Here is a 20,546-nt window from a genome sequence, read left to right as displayed (position 1 = left end):
TTTTGACAGGTGACCTCGAAGCCCCCCTTTTCTGCACCCCCTCTCAATACGCCCATGATTGGGCGACACATCTAGAAACTGGAGATATGAAATATTCTTTATCTGTACAAGTCTGATTTTGTTATGACATTGAGATCAGTGGAGAGAGGAGGGCGATTATCGCGAATGCACATCATATACATCGCTGCAGTTGGTATTGGGGCTCGAGCGCGAATGAAGTTTCATTGTTTTAACGAAACCACACACAAATTGAAACCACGAACTAAGGGCTACAGTAGCCCAAGCAAGCATATAAAAGCAAGACAAGTTTGTTCAGCGGGCCTATTGAAGTCACTTGTCGCAGGGTTGCTTCTTTGCAATGAGACCACGGAGGTAGTCATCAAGTGAGCGTTGTCCGGCAACCGCTTCATAACCGTAATACTCACTCCCGATGTCATCCAGAGCCTTTCGCTTTTGTCTGTTCATCCTGGCGATGTACTTCTTGACACGTTGACCGAACCTACGGGGTGACAAGAGAGGTATCCAGGCATTAGAGAAGCGAAAGACATCGGAACTGCTGCGGTAAAAAGCAGAGTGTATAATATTCCATAATCCAAGAAAACGCGTATCCCCTGCAACTCTCATATAGCGGCTCGTATGGTGTGAAATTGGTGAGACTATTCTCGATGGATGTTCCACAAAGCTGCGTGGAGTTCGCAGTAGCCAAAGAATGTTAAAAGCGGCGAAGTCTGCAGGGGTTGGGGTCGTTCCTAAGTGATATATCAGGTTTAGTGGGCTAACTACTGAGTGGGCTAAGGTCAGTTGAACAGAACCACACAAGTATTCGGAACCCAAGAAGTTACAAGGTCGTCGCAAGCCCATCCCCTTAGTTGATCCGCGTTACCCGTTCCACACTACGAAACTTGTGGCGTACCTCAGACAATGCCTGGCGGGCGTCGAGCATCTAGAGCACAAAAGGGGGTCATTCTCGGGGGCTGTGGAACAAGCTCTCCTCAAATCTTCCTCTGCCACAGAATGTCCGCAGTCTCCGAGCGCTATGAGGAGAACATTTAGGGACGTTCCCGCTGCTTCCTCGTACTCTTTCGGCTTGCAAACACTGCATAGCGTCGGACACGGCTCGCCGCAGGCTCCGAGACAAGCATGGCCACAGGGCAGCAGTCTCGCGCAGCGATGGTCGCAGAGAGGCCGCGTACAAGGTACGCAACACAAGGCATCGCAACGATAGTGCGGACACGACCACGTGCAGGGTTCTCCGCAAGGTGGACACGGATAGCCACGCACAGTCGGGCACGGGCCGTGAGGGCAGGACATTGGACACGATAGCTGGCACGGGTATGGGCACGGCGTTTTGTAGCAGGCGACCGGACACGGATGACCGCAGGCAAGAGACCGAGGACAAGGTTCTAAGCAAGGAAAGTCCCTTTTCAGCAGGCTGCACGGAACGATATCTTTGTGGCCACAAGCTCTGTCCATAGTAACATACTTGTTGCACGTACTTGCGCAAGGTTCACTGCAGGCATTCGAGCAAGGATGACCGCAGTGTAGGATAGCTGTTCAAGGTGCACGGCACAGTCTAGAAATGGCAGAGGAATCCTTTTGCTGCCAACAAGGAACTACAACGGTGTGTCCAGATAAGCACAGAGCGGCTACTTCGGCATTGCAAACGTGGCTACAAGCTCTTGTGCATCCGAAGCGGCATATGTGTCCACATGGCTGAGACGACACTGATCGCACGCGAAAAATGATTCAGTTTGGGTCTGCCAGCATTCGAGGACCACGTCATGTCCGCAAGGAAGCACGTAACTAGATTTCGTCCGGCATGCAATAACCGTTGTCAACTCACGACACGCCGCAGTGGCCGTATGGCCGCAGGGTAAGGACTTCTTTACGGCTTCCCTGCACGGGTTATCGCCACACGGCTCACCACAACGCCCTGCACACTTATGTCCGCATTGTAGCAGTCTCTCGCAGCGGGTTTGACAGAGTTCTGGATTAGCAGCGATACAGCCAGACATCTTGCACGGGACTTCGATGAGATGTCCGCATGGATCTACCTCAACATTTGATACGATGCACGCTCCACCGCAGAGCTCCCCGCATTTTTCGCCACATGGATGACCGCATGATTTCAAGAGTCGCCCGCACTTTTTCGTGCAAGTCGCCTCGTATTCCATGTAGCACGGGACTTCCGAAGTATGGTGGCAAGCGAGAAACTCCACCTTAATGTGCACCGTGCAACGCGTACAGTGGCCGTGGCAGCGTTCGCTGCAACAGTGACCTCTGGAACATGTCTTTCCGCAACGCTCTCTGCAGGTGAACAGCTTGTGGTCCTCAGTATCCATGTGACGGTTTTTTGGACAAGAATGTCCGCAAGGAACGGAGGCTGGGCACAGAAGTTTACTGAAACCATTACGACCGCTAGGACAGTCCTCTGGTGTTCTTACTACTGCCGTGCTGTTCGAGTGTCTCCTGCACCGTAGCTTCAGTTCACATCCCAGCAGGCCCCGATATTTGAGGTCGTCAACGATGTCTCTCCATAAGTTGGACGCCTCGCTCAGTAAGGTCATATTGCCTACGCAGTAAAACCCCATACGTGCCCTGGACAGGAGGACACAGATTCGGTTCGCCACTCGAACAACACCAGTTTCCCCGGTTTCGTTGGAGCGAACCAGGGACAAGAGGATGATGTCGTTCTCTTCTCCTTGGAAATTATCCACTACTGTGATGGCCACCGCGGTCATATCGTGATATGTATTAGCTGTGCGCTCTAGAAGCTTCTTCTGACCGATGTACGGCGTGAGCGAAGTGATTTGAGAAGGTTGGTAACCCTGAGCAAGCAGGTATCTGCAGAGGTTGACTAGAAAATTTGCCTCGAAAACGTTGCTATAGCTTCTGCAAGAATTTCTCCGCTCGGGGGAGGAGTGATTGAAGAAGAACATGTTCGTGGTCATACCCTCAATGTCTTAATATCGTTCCACGCACGGATGGGGCTCCAAAGTACGGTAGAATCGTGGCGTGAGAAGGCGGGCGAAGTCCGGCCTCATGCGATGTTGAACGCGGAGCTATTTGACACCCACGCCGTTGATAAGCATTCTTTCGAAAAGAGACACGTCCATCTTGTATCTGTTAAGTAAACCATCTTGCTTTCAAGTATAAGTAGTACAAAGCACACGATGGCAGCAATATTACGATTAAAGAACGGCAGTTGCTGGACGGGTACACGGGTACGGGGAGTGGGAACCCCGCTATGCGGATGAACGTCAGAGATGATACACGATGTTAGATCCTCAACACACCAAGCTTCGCACAGACACAAAAGGACAAGCTTCCATGCTCTGCACATTCCCCTTTTATTCCCTGTCAGATCCACACCTGTTTGTTTACTGAGTATCGTGGTGGTGAAGCAACGGCGTACAACCCAATCACGTAAGATAACTCATAGGTGCGATTTCCGTTGAGATTTCCTGAATAGCGTTATAGTGCCCGGCAGCCCCACTCAATGAGCATTGCATTCGAGCATATTGCTTGTCAATGGGGCTTGAGGGTAACACTCGCTGAGTGTTGCATTCAAGAAGCTTCGTGCAAGCCGGCCCTGTACCTGATTGACAGCTCGTGTACATTCGTAGGCGGACGCAACTGCTGATGGTCCCCGATGAGGATCATATGCTGAGTTTGCGGAGCCAAGCTTGTCACCACGTGAGCTTCGAGTACTTTGGCTGCCTCTTCCACGATGACGATGCGTGGTTGCACATCGCGGAGGAGAGCCTGGTGCTTAGCGCACGTTGTTGTCATTCCAATGACCTGAAACAAGACCTCTGGTCATCTGCACACACACACCAGGAGAAATTTTTGCGCTTCAGTGCCCTTCTTGGAACCCATTAGGTACCCACCTTGGACGCCCTATGGACCGATAGGACAGCTATTAGTCTGGAGTGCGCCATGCGCTCTTGCAAATCTTCCATTGTTGTCATCTCAGAAGTTTGAAAGGTGTCAATCACAGAAGTCAGGTTGTCGACCCAGTATCGATATAGTTGCCAGCGCTCTCGAGTTCGTAGTGTCCAGACGTCCTCGACGTGGTCGTCTCCTGTGGCTCGATCGCCCTCCTGGATGATGCTGCGCAGATATGCTTCCCAAGAGCTCGTGTCCAGGTCCCGCTTGTTGAATCCCTTTTTAGCTTTGTGCAACTGTAAATGACGTCTCTATCACCGCACTGCCTAATGCGAATTGCCTATGCCTAATGGTTCAATATGTCACAAAACCAGCCACCAATAATTTGAGCGTCAACGCAGGAGTCTTTTAGCGTGCGAAACGTGTTTAAATGTGGTCTTATACGCTACGCTGTGGTCTATCTAAGCTTTAAGTACGTCGGTCATCGCTGGCGGTAAATGTTTTTAGAAACCTGCCATGTGGCGTGTCATGTGGTGTCACGTGGATAGTGGTGGATCCGCGCCGATGTCCGGTCTATGCCGTGGCGGCGGATAAAAATATAAGGTCATGAAATTCACGAGGGTGAGGTGCGGATAAACCTGCGCACCACCGCGGCAGGCGCGTATATCCGCATATATCCTCAAATAAGCATTAGTCTGGTGGCGCCACAACTGACGCAAAATGGCGTCTAAGTGTATATCCTTTGTTGTGCCTTTAACTGTATTTTATGGCAAAATTGTGAATGACGGTATTTCTGGGTGGTTTACATAGCATTTTCGTCATGCGGATTCCCCCCCCCCCCCTCAAATTCAATGACTGTGGATGTGCGGACACACTTATTTCATCTGACGTGGATGGCTGTCGGGGGATGTTTACGTGCGCGGGTGCGGTGCGGATGCGGATAATGTCAACGTCATCCGCGCTCACGCCTGCCTAAGGAAGCCATGTGGGGTAGTAGACAAAGAGACACACCAGGCATACTCTGAGGATGTAGTATACCATTCCAGCCTCCCTTACCGACGACATGCCCTTTCTGCTGCTTTGATTCAGGAAGAGTGCTTTCGTTTGATCCAAGCGTAACCACACTCTGAACACTTGACAGAAGGAATACTCGTCGAACACCGCTTGCAAGAAGGACTGGCAGCACGCCTTGCTCATGACATGCATAAGCAGTTTTACAATGTCCTCTTCCTCAGGTACGGAAAAGACGCTCTGTGACAATGTTGAAAGTGCCTGAAAAAAGGCCAATGCATAAGCTACAGTGAGAGCTGAGATGCGGCAACGTCAACGGTACAAAGATAGGCTAAGGCTTTGTCCTCTGCTTGTCCGTAGAAGGTATAGCATGCACGTTAGATTAGCGGGTGTACAAAGGAAGACTAGTAGAAATCTGCCTCAGCTCCTTGAGGAACGCATCACTTCCGTGTATTCTCTCAAGCGACTTTCCTCAGAATACTCTACCGGAAGATGCGATACACTCACATGAGCGCGTGCGCTCAACGTCATGTCTTTGCGTGCACTGCTGACTGGGGAAGATACTCAACAAAACAACTTAATTCTGCCCCGTGAGCACCTTTTCGCATTTTCTTCCGCTAGAAAATTCCGTGGGGATATCGTTCGTGTGAATACACGTTTAGGCCCCGTTAGCACCATCCTGTGCACTACACAAACGAAAACATCAAAAACAAAAGGCAAACCTTCACTCGTTCAAGGTGCTTCCGTAGAGCTTCAGACGACTGCCGACCAGCGTGTGTCCGTTTACACTTCTTATTGACATGATACCTTTTCAAGGCGTTGTTCTTACATCCACCGCCCATCCTGGTAACAAGTTTCGTGAACTGAAGCACGCCTTCCAGAAACTGATCCAGGGCGCGATTGGTATAACAGACCACCAAGATGGGACCTTGCTCGTCACCCCATACGGCGTCGTTCTCCAGCAGCGTCTGAACAATCTTCAAACCTATGAAGGTCTTTCCCGTTCCCGGAGGTCCCTGTATGACGCTTAGTTCATGGGTTAGCGCGTACTGAAGAGCCTCCAGTTGGGAGCTGTCCAGTTGGAGTTCTTCCGCCTTTGGCCAGCTGTCTCGATCGAGCAGGGTCACCTTTCGGCGGGTACCATCAGGTGCCTCTAGGAGACACGTTACGTCGAACGTCGTCGAATTGTTCACGTAACTTGGATGGAAAACGACAGATTCCGCACCTGCAACGGAGTGTGAAAAAGTGATACAAACAGTGATATGCCTGTGCTGTCAACAGTGCAACAGTTTCTATCCAGGTTCCTAATGTGGTCAGCTGCCATTCTAAGCAATGCGAGTACTGTCGCGATGCTGGCAACATGATGTTCGGAAAGGTTTTCTATCGTCAGTCTGTGAGTTGTGTCACATTTACAACCGGTTGGGCACGCAAAGGATTATGTGTATTCGTGTATTTTGCTCGCCAACGTAAAATGTTAAATATCTATACAGGGTGTTCCAGTTATAAAGGCGAATACATTTAAAGGAAGGTAATTAGGACATCGCCTTGGGAGCTTGCTGGTGCCCTCTTAAGGAGCGCCCTTCAGCATATGATATATTGCAACTGACTTCATCTTAAAAACGTGATATATCACGTTTTTGAGATGAAGTCAGTTGCAATATTATAATATATAATATAATAGCTGAGCATCGTTCCGAACGATGCGCAGCCACCCAGAGCTGACGAGCCGCAAACACTGTGAAACACGTGTCCTCTGGTGCTGTCGCATCGTTCCATCAGTATCTGTTTCCCTGCGTGCAGCCATAGAAGCCATCTTAATCTGTAATTTTGAATTTCTAACCCGTCTAGTGTCATTTACTTGTCTCTTAAATGGCTTTTTCCCGCGGATTATAATTCACTGGCTTGCACTGTGGCATTGAGGAGTGCTCAGTCACCCTCCCAGGTGTATATCGCTCGCTGAGCGACCCCAGGGGGCTTAATCACTTCGTCGTTACGGTCGTTACAATCTAACGAGTGGCGGAAAATTCAAAAAGATGGGCACGTGACATATTGCGCGTGGCGTGTCCACGGCCTTCACGTATCGCGCGAAGAGCGCCGTGCACGTGTTTTATCACGCGCAATGTGTCACGTGCCCACCTTTTTGAATTTGCCGCCACTCGTTAGCTTGTAACGACCGTAACGACGATGAAGCGATTAAGCCCCCTGGTTTGCCAATTCCGAACGATACGCAGCTACCCAGAGCTGACGAGCCGCAAACACGGCGAAACACGTGTCCTCTGGTGCTGTCGTATCGTTCCATGAGTGTATATATATATATATATATATATATATCACGTTTTTGAGATGAAGTCAGTTGCAATATATCATATGCTGAAGGGCGCTCCTTAAAAAGGCACCAGCATGCTCCCAAGGCGAACTTTCAATAACTTTTTGCTATAAAAGCTACGAAGTTATCCTAATGAGAACATCTGGTCCCTTCGGTCACCTGATACCATAGCAGTTTTCAGAACAAAAATCCATTCGATAGATCGTCCGCAAAAAATTCGTGAAGGAATATTTTTTTTTGTTCATCGCGTATCCCTCGGAGACGCGTTTTACCTTCACCCCCAATCGGAAAGAGTGAGCACACTATTACCTCTTTAGTCCTGGAAAAATATGAAAAGAAAACAAACTGCAAAGCAAGATAAGGACAGTCCCGATTGCGCCACACGATATATTTGTTTTTTTGTTTACGCAAGTGAAAGCTCATCTTCGACGCATGAGCCGACAATGTGCTCATTCACCCTCTCACATTGGCAGTAAAAGGAAGAACATATTAAAACAGTGAACAAAATAAAAATAGAAAAAAATTGCGTTCCTTCACGAAATTTTTGCGGACGATCTATCGAACACATTCTTGTTCTGAAAACGGCTACGGCATCAGGTGACCGAACGGACCAGATGTTCTCATTAGGACAACTTCGTAGCTTTTATAATCCCTAATAACCCTATAATCCCTAATAAGCCCTTCAGAATATGCTATATTGCAACTGACTTCATCTCGAAAAAAGTGATGTATACATTTTTGAAAGAATGCGTTCGCATTTAGCTGGGACACCCTCTAACTGTGCCACACAGTTTGTCAGCGGCCTGCCATAAACTGTCTAGGACTCCAGAGAGCGCTCTTTCTGCGTTACATAGCCACATCGGCCACATGACCTCATAGCTCATGAAAGCCATGAAATGCTATTCTGCAACATTTATATAAATCACGCATGCTGTAAAGCAGGCCACGTGCGCAAACGCGTGCGTAGAGTCGATGGGGAAACGAAAATACATTATTGTGGAAGCGCCTACAACCGAAGATTATGTGGTGACATTCTTGCCTTCGTACCAGGAATACTTGAATATAGTAACGACGTTGGTCTGTATCAGCTCACCTACGATGTACTTTTCCAGTGGAAGAACGTGCGTGTTTTGCAGAGCCTGGAATACATGACGATAACCCTCGAAGTATGCAATGCTTTCCAGAACAACAAACTGGCCCGTGACTGCGCAGCTACAATTCCAGAATGTGACTTCAACGACGCCTCTGCCGAGCATACTTGGAGTGGCACGAGACACCGTAGCCACCTGGATTGTCTCGAAGTTGTCCTTACTGAAGCAAAGAAGCGATCCGGGAATGAAGCGCCTCGTTTCCTTCCAGAGTATCTTTGAGAAGCTCGAGGCGTCGAACTGCACAACGTATACCCTTCCATCTGCGTTGACGGAAGAGGAAATGACGACAACGCCGGAATGGACGTTGACGCCGTCCAACTTGTGGAATATTTCTTTCCTGCACAGAAATACATAGGCTTAGTTAAACGTAAAACTAATTATCTCGCGCACGTTTTAATGACCAAGAATCGCAGACCGTTGTAATGCTTCAAATGCTCCCCGCGAAGTCTCAGTAGATCGCACGCAATCGTTTTTTTTTTTTGTTTTTTTTTTTTTTTTCAGAACGTTGCGAACTTTTTGAAATTCCTTGTTAGCGCCTCGGAGCATCTCTGCCTATGAGCGGCGTATAGATGTGGCCAGATCGAGTGAGGACAGCAGGAAGGAGTGGGGGACAGGGGATGTTAGTACGCCTTCTGGGCTGACTTCAGGGGGAACGGTGCCGGCATTCGTCTGGAAAGTCTTCGGAAAACCCAGGGAAAACCTCAGACAGCACAGCCGGCGGTAGGATTCGAACCCACCACCTCCCAGTCTGCAGCACGACCTTGGTTACCACCAACGAGCCCTTAACCCACTCTGCCGCTGGTCTAAAAAGTAGCGACAGGACGCTAATAAACATGTGACCTTGTGATTGCATGATGCATTCTCGTAATGTTTAACGTTATTTTGTACTTGCAGTACACTTTGCTGTTCGATCTTAACGAATGAATAGACGCAAGCACTCTTTGCGTACTGTGCATGCTATCTTCTAGCAAGTACCAATCCACTAAAACTCTCCTAAAATATCCATGTCACAGTATAGTTACTGGCATATATCAACGCAAAAATAAAATACGATACACATGCGGCATAGTAACGATATAAGCGCATGGTATGGTATGGTATGCGGATCTGGTATCGATAAACATGGGTGGCTCCGACAAGGCTGATCAATTTTCGGGCAAGAGACAGCAAGTTTCGGAATATTCTGGCATTATACGAAGTTTACCTGTATCTATATCCACGGACTTGCTGTGCCCGTGCGCACTCGCTTATCCCTTCCCGAAGCGGACGGACGAAATCCTCACGAAGCAGCCTAAACTGGACGTCCAGATAGTTCTCCGTGGTGTTATAAGACCCACGGACACGATTAGGCGTCAAATGAGGCAATTCTCTGGCTAGCAACTCTTCAGATGCTGGAACGACTGGGAGAGTTCTGAAGTCCGGGTGGGACCACACCCGTTGTCCACCCAACATGGCGCCACTCGTCGCAAACGCTTCCAACTTCACGGCCCTATTGTAGACGTCGTCGATGCCCAATTGTGATTCACGCAATGAGTCAACCATCGCCATTATGTAGGGTGGTAGGCTAAGGAAGGTATCCGTATTCAGAACAAATTCCTTTATGGCCTCCAAGACGTCCAGTAGGTGAACGAGGGATTCCAGCTGAAAAAGCAGGCACTTGCTTAATCATTTTCTAGTTCTGTAAATAATCCAGCACAGAACACTCGTACGCAAACAAAGGCGTAAGCTTCCAGTGACAAGTCAAGCTCAGGGCAAGCCAACTACAACAGGTCAACTTCGCCCACAAGTCAGAAGACGTCTGTGATCCGCCTAGGAGCGCGCATGCCTTCGCGTCTCAACGTAGTGCCCGCGCCCGCATGCTTCAAACTTACACAGATCACGTTGCCAAAACACACTCGTCGAAGACTACGTACTTGCAGCAAATTGCGTGCTTTTGAAGCAAAGCACGTAAAATATTCCCATTAACAAAACAATGCGTCCTTACTTGCTGAGAACAGACTTCGAGCGACGAAACCTTGAACGCAAATTTTGGCAGCGTCGTCCTCGCGAAGTTTTCAGATGTAGTTGTCTTCCTAAGAAGGTCCCGAAGTCTAGGAGAGCCGCAGTCGCAGTGCGAACACAAAAGACTGAGCAGCACGAAGGCCCACTTGAGGTCCTGGAAGTCTAGGTCGTCGCACTCCAGGAACGCGTCAAAACTAAAGGATGACCGGCATGTGGTATTAAGAATGGTAGCTGCACAGGCAAAGCCCTCGGAAGAAAGCCCACCACGGATGGTCACTTCCACGAAGACACTGAGAAGGCTCAGGCACAACGCTGCATCAGGTCATACGTATCTCGCGACAAATTGTGCAATGCATCAGCGCGTGCCTTCTTCAACGTCTCTACATGCACGTGATGATTCTTGCTCTTCATCAGAGACTTTCTCGGGGTGTTATATCTTACAGTCTTGCGGGTCATAATCGCTGGTGGCAGCAATAACCAAAAACGTCAAGAAGGAGCGCATCTAGAGTGTGCCTTAAAACTTTTTTTTTGTGTGTGTGTGTGTGCATATACATGTCACTCTCTCACAGGCTTTGTTTGCGTAAGCACGTCTGAAAGCATTGGGGGGTATGCCTGGTTTTTGGCTAAAATCGCGTTTTAAAATCTGGTCTCTGGATCTGTCCTAGGCGGGGAATCTGTCTGACAAAACGCGTTCAAATCCTGACTGTGCTGCAACACTTCTTAGATAACTTGGCCGTCACGAGAATGTTTGAGGAAGTCCATGCCAATGACTTTCCGAAGCACGTTTGGCATGCAAGTTGATGTAATATTAGACTGCTTCGAGATGTTTATCGATAGACCATCGTCATATCTGGCAAGAGCGTTAACATGATCTCATTATATGCATCACAATACTGTCAAGTACCTGATAGGCATTGCACCGCAAGGTGTAGTTACCTTCATTTCCGAAGGTTGGGGCGGAAGGACAAGCGATAAAACAATAACAGAGTCATGTGGTATACTGGACAATCTGTTGCCAGGAGATTCTGTTCTGGCAGATCGTGGTTTCACAGTAGACCTCTACCTGTTTGTAAACAAATGACGTCATAGTGTTCGACAGCGCCAAGAGTTTGGTAGAGTTGAACAACGTTCAAAGCTAGTGGCGAACAAGGTCGTGCCCGAAAGCCACGGTTTTGAGGGGATTACGATGGTCTCTGAAAGGGACGCGACCTTCGGTCCTACTTTTCTTTCAATAGGAGGCAGAAAACAATTGCCAATTCGTGGAACCCAGCTCTCCCCTTCCGAGCTGTTTCGGTTTCTGGTTATCTACCAACGTCATGATGACGTGTCTCGGGTAGAGGTTTATTGCGGACAGTGTTGGCCTTAACCGTGCAAGGTTGGAAATTCCTGCGTTTACACGAGGGAAGGCACAGCTGTCACCCTGGGAAGTGGAGTCAACGAGGAAATTGGCTAATGTTAGGATACGTGTAGAACGAGTTATTGGGCTTGTGCGTTCCAAGTAATCTATTCTCAAAAGCACGGTACCCGTTGAAATGCTCACAAAGAAAAATGGAGATGATGTCCCCGTGCTAGGCAAAATTGTGTACATCAGTTGTGCTTTAACAAACCTTTGTAATTCTGTTGTGCCACTAAACTGATAGTGTAAGTAACTCAGGATGATTGCTTTGTACAGTTTACACACATACGTTGTATGCAGGGTGCTCAATATTAAGCTTTCATGACCGCTACGCAAACACAGCGATGACATGAAACCGGATGATAACTTTACGCTACTTGTGTAAGAAACAGGTGCTGCTAATTAGGTAGCACGTGTTTCTTACTCAAGGAACAGAAAAATAGCACCAGTTTTCTTTTGTTCGCCTATTTATAAAGTGCTTGTGAAAGCTTAATTTTAAACACCCTGTATATATATGCTGTCATTTTTTGTATGTATCCTGTGTCAATGAAGCACTCTACAACTTTAACCAGATGTAACGTTTCATTCGCAGATACGTCACATTCAATCACTACAAAAATAGTAAACAACACCTGTACCGTGCCTGTACGGAAGAGTCATGCACACAAGGGAACAAATATGAAAAACAAGCTCGTCAGCTCAAGCTTTTGCAGTCTCCACAAAACCAATGTTTTGCACGAGGTACTCTCTTCAGATTTTCACATGCGAAGTGGAATCATTTTTTCTTACACAATTTGTTATCGCACTCTATCATTTTACCATATTCGTCACCACCACAGTGGCAAAATTTCTGGATGCTTTCTGCAGGTGCAGCGTCACTTTCAGTACGCGTAACTGCAACTCTAGTGCCAACATGCTCAAGTGTCCATTTCTTGCAGACCAACTCCAGAAGTATGATATTAACGAATAGGTCTTTGCACTTCACTACCATGTCTGTGCAGAAACAACTTTCAAACTGGATCTTCTCAACGTGGATGCCTTGCCGTGTCCACAAGATGAAATAGCCATAGTCTGTCTTAGTCACAAACATCTGCACTTGAATTTGGTAGAAGTACTCGTGTGTCCTCTTCAGCTTGATCTGTTGATTGACGTATTGAATTACTCCACCATGCTCTAGAGCAATGTCCACAATGCCTTTATCTCTGCAACTGAAGGGGCATTTAACTTCGATCACTCCTCTTCCACAGCAGCTGCAAAACACTATGCCATCTGGCGTTGCCGCAAGGTATGGGTAATCAGTGCAGATGTGCAAACCAGACTCCTGGGACTATCCTTGACTTTGCTTACCAAGAGCGAGGAAGGCTCCGCCTCCAAATGGCGCGCCAATAGGAGGACTCGGGAGGCGGAGCGCTGCGGCCTCTGCTCTTGCCTAATAGATGGCGCATCGGTAGTGCTCGGCTCGGGATATGTCACTGGGCAGGTCACCCGAGCTCATCCAAAACTGCCGTCAAACTAAGGAAGCCGCCATCAGGCGTCCCCTTGTTGCCAGGCCAGAACTGGCGGAGCCCGCTAGTTTTGGCGGAGGAAATCTGAACAATGGTTTTGGTTCATGTTTGTCGTTTTGTCAATGTGTGTACCAAACAAAGACGTGTGAAACGTGATAAAAAGCGATTAAATCTAGAGTGGGGTTATATCTTGTGTGTTTTATTGTTCCGATGTATTCTTTTAGACTGGCCTCCACCTCTGACCTTTCTAACTCGAGCCTACTTAGATTTCGCTTTCTATTCCGTGGTTGTCAAACCTGTCAAGCCATGAAACGCGTGAACGTGTCTCTAATTAGTGAGTTTATTGGCGATTTCAAAGATATCATGGTTACCGATGCCTTTAAATGAAGCCGAAATCCGAGAGCTTCGACGCTTTTTCGGAAGTCAGCAACGTAAACATGAAACTCCCCATTGGCCTCTGGCGATGGAACTCCCCATTCTTATCTTAAAATAAAGTTGTTATTGTTGTTGCCCAATAAATGCATAAAAGAGAACTGCAAGCAGTGCAGAGAGGGTGGATCAGGAGCATCTTTCCTAAAGTAAGTAGCCTGCTTTTCCTACTTTCATGTGTGTGAAATTCTTCCACTATGTTTTTGAGTGAATAAAGTTTGTCTTTCCCTGGCCGTGCATCTTTGTACATCAGAGTGCCAATATGTACAAACATAGCTTTATATTAGTAGCATTCACCTAAACCTATAAATTTCAACATCAGAAATATTTTACTAACAGAGCATTGACTAGAGGGCACATGCCACAAGGTAGCATGCCGCTTAGCACCCACCTTATCCCAGTTACTTATATTTGTTTGATCCCATCTGTTATGTCTTTGTTCAACCATCTGAGAAAACGTACCGAAAGAAGCAGTGCAAGTTACTAAGAAAATAATTGCATTTCAGATACAAGTACACACACATATAGGAGCACCTTGTATTTTCCTCAAGATAATACAAGCACTCAGATATTTTCAATCTGGGAATACGGCAAGCAGATGCTGCGCCATCCCATTAACAGCTCCACTCGGGAAGGCTCTGGGGATGCATGCACCTGCAGCTGGAGATCCTATAGCTTTTTCCTACACATTTGAAGATGTATTATGCGTGTGCTACATAAAGATAAAGAGGGACTACTACTGTTGTTTCTGTAACATTGTTAATGAAAATTTGTCGTCCTCACAGACTCCCACAACAGCATACGGAAAGATATTCGAAATGGGTTCAGCGACTTGAGAAAGTGAATGTGAAATCCTACTCTGACTGCAAACACGACCTCATGTGCTCTACTCATTTTCAGCAATGCTCCTTTTATGGTGGACACAGTCGAGCTGTATTGAAGCCTGGTGCATGCCCTAGCGTGCCGGCACCAGGTCAACAAAGTATACATGTTCAGGTCATGGAGCTTACACTGTTTCATTCCTTTTAGTGTCAGTGTCCCTCTGTACTTCTCTGTGAATTCTCTCAATTTTATCCTGCTTGTGCTTGTGTGCAGGTCATGCAAGAGTATACCAACAGCAAAGTGTGTCTCAGATGCAAACCTCTTCAAGCATTTGCCATGAAACCATGACACAGGAACGGCTTCACTTGGGCCATTCAGTTGAAAGTCTGCTTGCAGCATACTTTTTACTTGAGCAAGGGTTTTCAAATCCTTTAAAAAGTAAAGTGCTAATTAAAAGTGCATGATTCCTGCATAAATGTAATTTTTAAAAGCCAGAAAAGCCAAAAAAAGGGTGGTCAGATAGTTTGTGTGAGGCATATTCATCTAGCACATGTCACATTACTAAAATTTATGTACTAACCACAAAACTATGGCTTAAATTTTTGTGCAATTATACCAAAACCAAGGAAGAATCTCCAGCAAAGTGCGCGGGCACTACGACTGTCTACATCAAGCAGCTATGTGCTACATGTTCTACATCGTGGCTGCTCAGTCGATCATCTCTTTTATATGGGGAGTACAGACACTGACAGTGCAGCGTGGCGAATGCTCCTGTGTAGTACAGTCACAGCTTGTTACAGAGAAGTCAATGCAATTGTATTTTCACTGAAACAAAATATAATCATCTCTTGATTGATGAAATTCACAAATTCCTTTATTTTATTAACAGTGCCCTCTCAAACAAAACCCATTTCCTTATTTGTTGCAAAATTATAAGCCTCGCTTTATGAATCTCAATTAATTATAATATTTTGCAGGAATATTGACCATTCATAAAGTGTGTGTTAATTGTATTCGATACAATAAAGTAGGCCATTCATGATCACCATCCACTCTTTTAATATAGAGACGTACCGGTGTCAAACAGCCTGTGTACCTACAACATTATATTTACGGTCTGACTTTTTCAAGTTAAGCTCATCTCCTACTGATTATTACCCTGAATCAGTTGAGCCCCAATTTTGGCTGAACATGATCTCTGTCTGAACTCTAATCATGTATCATATCTACTAATTAGTGGCAATATGAATGCATATGTATGACGTAAAATCATTTTTGTGCAAAAATAAACTATGCAAGGCACGTTTGATATCACAACATTCAGCGTTTGTGACCATTAATTGTGACAACTGTATATTTGACTTCCTTTACCTGAGGTACAGTTGCACAGAGAAGAGAGAAAAATTACGAAGCTTATAACACCCAAATGCACCAGCAGCACCTGATGTCATCCTGATTTACAGATGGGAAACTGAAAGACTGTACCTCCACATTTTTCTTCCCTTTCCTAGGAAGCATACTTAAAAAAAAAAGACAGACGGGAGTAGTTTGCTCAGACGTAGCGCTGTAGAACAGCATCCCATCCACAACTACGTTTTTACATGCTCCTTGGCAGCAGCAGCTACATGTCTGTTGACTACCCCGTGAAACAGCTTAATATTACAGCACTGTTCTCTAATGAAATCGTGACTCGCATTAATAAACAGATTTTCTTTGTTGCAACAAAGTTGTGTGTTGCTCTCTCATTCACCTACACGTTTCCCTCTACTTCGTGCATTCGAATAGCTATTCTGCCTGAATCACGGCAGACTGTGATATCGCAGATCGACCTACAGAGCTCTGTGCCAAGTACCGTCAACATGCGCAGTTCATTCGATGAAAACAACTTGATGCATCTGTTAATAGTTCAATTGCATGATGCAGCTAGCACGATGATCCATATGCTGCGTACTTCACTTCACTAAACTTGAAACGAATTCACAAAAACGAACGCAGGTCATCGTTCATGGTAGAAGTGGTAAATGGCACGCAAATGTAAAGGCCACAGCACCGACAACGCTACTCCAACAAACGCGACGACGTGAACAAGGCTTGAAGCCCGGAAGCCACAAATCACCAATTTCACAAAACTGTGCAGCATATTGTAGATCAAGAACTTCGAAAAATACGTTTCCTCAATTCATAAACCGACGGTTTCGCATTATCTTCGCCTTCGCAGTGCTTCTTGTTGACATTAGGAGCATTTAGGCTTGGCTTGGACAAGTTGCCAGTTGGATGGCTTGGATTGAGTCTGTAATCCACTTCGATCCAAACAATCATCCAACTTTAGGCACAGTGTGCCCAGACACTTTATACTTTGCGCCAAGTATGGGGAAAGATATTTCTGTGCTAATAACTATGGGACGTCTGATGGCTGCCGCCGCCGTTTGACGCGCTGAATAGGGAGAAATGCATGGGAAGATGGCGACTTACTCCCACCTGTCACTGGGATATGTGAGCCGCTGTCGTCTGCTTCTTCCGGTAGAGCTACGACATCTGCTCTCGCGTAAGAGATGGCGCAACAGCGCAACATTGGCGCTCGGTAACGGCACGTGTGGTCGCCATAACTTTGAGCCTCGACCTTGAGACTGGCCGGTAACCTAAATTCCGATGACGCGGCGATAGCAAACCATAGTGCGTAGTTTTGACGATAATGCTTCATGGATGTGTCATTACATTATGAAATTTGTGGCCAGTTCGACGTTTCGCTCCGCGTGAACATTGTCTCAGCTCAGGAAAAAGGAAAGAAATTGTACTGCTTTTGTTCTACTCCTGGCACTGAAATAAATCATTTAAAATAATTGTACTGTGTGTTTCTTTTTTCTTTTTTCATTTTGTAAGCAGTTACGCAAGTATACTGCGTAGTCTTGACGATTATGCTTCATGGATGTGTCATTACATTACCAAATTTTTGGCCAGTTCGATATTTCGCTTCGCTCTTATGCGTGAACATTGTCTCAGCTCATGAAGAAGGAAAGAAATGTTGCTGATTTTGTTCTACTCTTCGCACTTAAATAAATCATTTAAAATAATTGTACTGTGTGTTTCTTTTTTTCTTTTTGTAAGTAGTTACGCAAGTATGTAAAGAGGAAAGAATTGTTGCTGCTTGTTCTACTCGTCACACTGAACTAAATCCTTTGAAATAATTATACTCTGTTTCCTTTTTTCCCTTTTTGTAAGTAGTTACGGAAGAAAATAATTGTACTGTGTGTGTGTGTGCTTTGTAAGTACAGAAGTACGTAAAAGGGAAAGAAATGTTGCTGATTGTTCTACTTTTTGCACTGAAATAAATCATTTGAAATAATTGTACTGTGTGTGTCTTTTTCGTTTTGTAAGTAGTTACGGAAGAAACTGTTTCCTTTTTGTAAGGGATTCCGGGACATTTGATCGAACGTCGTTTGGTCGAAAGCTGTTTGATCGAACGCGGGACGAAAGCCATTTGATCGAAACGGCAGCGGTCATGAAACAGAACACACAGTCAACGTGACAAGATTAAGAAGCAATTCCCCAGGGTCCTGATGCCATCTGCATATTTCCGGCAGACATGTTGGGAAAATGCAGCGAACCACATGTCTCACGTTAGCGTGGGCGTAAAAAAAAATTGTCCCAGTAAAAATTGTCCCAGGAGCATTTTACCAAATGAAATGTTTGCGCGTACTTCTAGCAATACGCTGAGGCAGTATCAGCCACGAGGACATGAGAGTGGAGCTAAATGTCTAATTTTACTTTCAAAGCCCCTGCAAACGCAGTTTCAGCACTTCATGCAAATAAATAGCGAAAAAAAAAAGGCACATCATCGGGTCGCCTTCTGGATGCGAAAAAGTGGATTAGGATGAGGAATGTGTTTATGGGCGAGCGGATTACACAGAGTGAAGTATTCCTTGGGATAACAGCATTTAAAACTGAAGCTTTCCTTTGTTGTTTTCTTTTTTTTTTTTTTTTTCATCAACGCTCCAAGCGAACGAATAAAAGAATCGATCAACAACAACAACAACTAAATCATGACTATGGCCTGGGGTGATTCACCGCTTGAGAGCAGTACCCTACCCCATTACACGAGAAGCATGAGATGTGAACTATAAAAATGAAGTTATGTGCAAGTACAACTCTTGAACTCCCGTCCTCTGGTTGCGCAACGCTATACGTCGCACAAAAGGAAGAAGCACATGAAAGAAGCGCCAATGGTCCTTGAGATGCAGGGGAGGACCCTACAGCGTCTGGAGCAAGCCGGTAGCCAAGAGGAACTCCAAGAACATCAGAAGTCATCGACGGTGTTGGACATGGCTCTGACATGGGCCAAGAATTGCAGCCAGGTTGAACGTCTGTCGGCTAGCACCACTCAGCTGAGCACAGAGTTGCCGCCTCTCCGTTTCGTAGAGCTTACATTCTATTAGGACGTGCTCAATGTTCGCTACAACGCCACATTTGGAGCATAGGCAGCTGTCACAGTATCCGATTCGGCACTTGAATTGGGGAGTGAAGGCAACGTTGAGACGAAGCCTGTGCAGGAGGGACGTAAAATAGCGTGGTAAACGGTCAGGAACTGAGAAGGACATAGTGGGATCCACCGAAAACATGAGAGACCTGTCAGTGATGTCCCGACGCCACTGCTGGCGAGCTAGTGGCTGAATGAGCTCATTCAGAAGTGATCTCCTGTCTCCTCTTGATAACACCGTTGGTACAACAGTCCGAGACTGTTGGGCAGCCGTTGCCGCTCTGTCGGCTTCTTCGTTTCCGCTCAAACCACAGTGACCCGGGACCCACTGCAGGGATATATGATGACCGTGATCGCCTAGACGCTGAACCTGATGGAGGATATCAGTGACAACTGGGGCGAGCGATCCACGTATTCCCATGTTGGCTATACATTGAAGAGCAGCCTTTGAATCTGAGTAGATGACCCAGGCCCGCGGATCGTCACAGGGCGTCTTACGTAGAAACAACAGGATAGCATATAACTCAGCCGACGTTGATGATGTGCGGTGTGAGAGACGGTATCCATGGGACACACCGTCAGTTGGAATAACAAATGCAGACGATGAACATTCATGACTGGAGGATCCGTCAGTGAAAACTGCAGTGTGGTCAGAATAGCGATTGTGCATCATATCCGCTGCAAGCTGTTTCAGAACTAATGTAGGCACTTGGTTTCGTTTGACATTAAGACCAGGAATTGACAATGCGATCGATGGTACTGGAAGCGACCACGGAGGCGTCGTGGGCACCACTGATCTTGCAGAAAACGGGGGAACCTTAGGTTTCACTTCCATGAAACAGTTGTATGCGTTACATTGCTTCCGGCGACAAATGAGGCACCATCCGCGTTGCCACGGCTCTCGGGACGCCAAGACATACCCTTAAGCTCAGTGCTAGAATACACGGAGAATCGATCAAACGACCGCTGCCGTCTCGATCAAACGGTGTTTGATCAAATGCCTTTCGACCAAATGCCCCGCGTTCGATCGGGTGGCAATCATAAGGCCGAAACTCATAAGGCCGAATTATCAAAAGACCGAAACTCCAAAGGCCGAAAAATCGAAACATCGAACAATCACAAGGCCGAAAACCAGAAGGCCAAAAAATCAAAACACCGAAAAATCACAAGGCCGAAAAGTCACAAAACCGAATTATCGAAACGCCGACAAATGAGGAACCCAGGATACGAGAACTGGTATTCCAACTGCGATAAAAAAAATTAGCTCTACAGATTAAATAGAATAAACTTGTTGGGAATTAATACAGCAAATAAATCGTTTCACCGAACATCGCATTAATAGAGTACTTTCGCTAACTTAGGGGAAAACAAAAGTAGAGATATGAACCACTGTGTCATTGTGTGTTTATTGTACATATACGGTGGCAATCAGGTTCGGGTTACCAAATGTAGAGAAACACCATCTCCTCTACAATTCATTCAGTGGGTGATACAAGTCATCACTGGCATTCACCTGCCACACACTTTATTTTTGTAGTAAACA

The 20,546-nt window shown here is 46.4% G+C and overlaps 1 pseudogene; it reads right to left on the bottom strand.

The window, feature by feature from the left end:
* Positions 1-330: 330 nt before the first annotated feature.
* LOC135377117 (NFX1-type zinc finger-containing protein 1-like) lies at positions 331-13,218 on the bottom strand (annotated as a pseudogene).
* Between the last annotated feature and the right edge of the window lie 7,328 nt (positions 13,219-20,546).

The sequence above is a fragment of the Ornithodoros turicata genome, chromosome 1 (assembly GCF_037126465.1).
Source record: "Ornithodoros turicata isolate Travis chromosome 1, ASM3712646v1, whole genome shotgun sequence".
Lineage (NCBI taxonomy): Eukaryota > Metazoa > Arthropoda > Arachnida > Ixodida > Argasidae > Ornithodoros > Ornithodoros turicata.
Note: the sequence above shows the minus strand (reverse complement) of the source record. Positions and strands in the feature narration are given on the sequence as shown.